This window comes from Cucurbita pepo, unplaced genomic scaffold (genome assembly GCF_002806865.2).
Source record: "Cucurbita pepo subsp. pepo cultivar mu-cu-16 unplaced genomic scaffold, ASM280686v2 Cp4.1_scaffold001184, whole genome shotgun sequence".
Taxonomy (NCBI): domain Eukaryota; kingdom Viridiplantae; phylum Streptophyta; class Magnoliopsida; order Cucurbitales; family Cucurbitaceae; genus Cucurbita; species Cucurbita pepo.
In genome coordinates, this window is record NW_019647374.1 from 1 (window position 1) to 1,733 (window position 1,733).

Below are 1,733 nucleotides of genomic sequence, written 5' to 3' on the forward strand. Positions count from 1 at the left end.
GTTAAAGATCAATGATTTAGAATAACATTTTGGCCAACTTACAAACATTGGTTTGTCTTAAAGTAACTTGGTCGGTTTTAATTTTTAGCTAGCCAATAATAGTTTCAGGAAAATTAGTTAATGGATTATAATGATTGCTACGTTTGTTGGTTCTTAAAAGTTTTGTTTGGATGATTACCACAAAAAACTTATCAATTGCTTCAACTGTTTATATCTGTGGTCAGAGTTTGAACTGCACAATCGAACAAATTTGATAATTTGTTACTGAAATCTTGTCTGTGACTGTGAATCTTGGTAATTGAAATCATGTCCGAATATTATCTATGAGTGAAGTTTCTGACCATACAGATCTAAGCTTGCAGGACTGTTCTTAGTTGTCGCAGGTTGGAATCCGGTTTCTGCAATCAAAGTAGCATGCGCAGCAGAGTGCTCTGCTTGGTTCATACTTGGATGAGCATTTCTTAACAGCCACGTTTGGAGGTAAGTTTCTAGTACTACTTTGTATTAATAATTGTATGAGACCCATAATATTAAATGCCTAAACCTTTAATGGAAAACGAACAAATGCATAAAAGATTGAAACGTCACCAATCATTTGAACAAACCTAGGAAGAAGGAGCAAGGAACCAAATCCTAGAAAGCACGCGAAGGAAGCGCGTGAAATGAAAAAAAAAAAGAAGAGACCAAAACGAGTAGTGAAAATGGAAGGGCGAGGGCGGCGGCGGCGGGGCGATGAGAAAGAGTTGGAAGTAAATAATACCAAATGATTAAGAGGTTAGGCAAAAGGGTAGCAGATTGAGCACGCTCGGCCGCACATGGCCTGTAATTGACACTGTAATTGGCACTGTAACTCTTAGGGAACAGTGTCCTGGTGTTGTTGTGCTTGGCGTTGTAGGGTAAAAGCAAAGCTAAAGTCTGGATTCGGCGTGCCCCCCAGGATTTGCCTGCTGTTCTCAGCATCCTATAACTTACCCTTTTTAATCCAAACCAAACCAAAGAGGTAAAGGATGTTAGACGAACCCGACTCTCCACAATGGTATGATATTGTCTACTTTGAGCATGAGCTCTCATGGCTTTGCTTTGGTCCTCCCCGAAAGGTCTCGTATTAATATTCCTCACTTATAAACCCATGATCATTTCCTAAATTAGCCGATGTGAGACTTTCATCATCCAACAAAGGAAACCCTAAGGAGGGCTACCAATTTGAATAGCCCCAGGGAGGGAGACAAAGGGAACATAAAATTCTGCCAACGTTGTTAGGCGATTAAGGAACATAATTTTTACCAAAATATTTATTGTTCATATTATATAGATTTAAATCCTTAAAAGGGTAATTTGGGGTTTTCACCTCTTTCCCCCACCGTGGCATCCGGTGAAGAAACACGAGGTCCCACTTTCCCATAAGAATGTCCCTTCTGCTTTTGGCGCAAACTCTGATACGCCGAAAGATGCGACACGCGTTCCTAATCCAGTGGTCCCAGATGTATGATACGTGCGCCGCACCGTAGTTTTCCCCCATTTGTATAAAAATTCACCCCAATTAAATAATAATTAATAAATTACAAAATTTTAACAATAAAAAGAAGAAATGGGATGTTTCTCTGTCTAAACGCACCGCTTTTGTATTAGTATTGGGAGCACGATTATAAAGTGAAGTAAGTCACGCGTGGTGGCCCCACTCTTTTCTTGGGTCCACACGTGTGGTCCACATTCTCTCCTCACGTTCTTCCTTT

General features: G+C 40.2%; 1 long non-coding RNA gene across 1 annotated transcript; it reads left to right on the forward strand.

Moving 5' to 3' along the window:
* The first annotated feature begins 27 nt into the window (after window positions 1–27).
* LOC111786191 lies at window positions 28–668 on the forward strand. The gene is made up of 2 exons (XR_002813762.1): window positions 28–480; window positions 610–668. It is a non-coding gene; the product is annotated as an uncharacterized LOC111786191 (long non-coding RNA).
* Window positions 669–1,733: the final 1,065 nt, after the last annotated feature.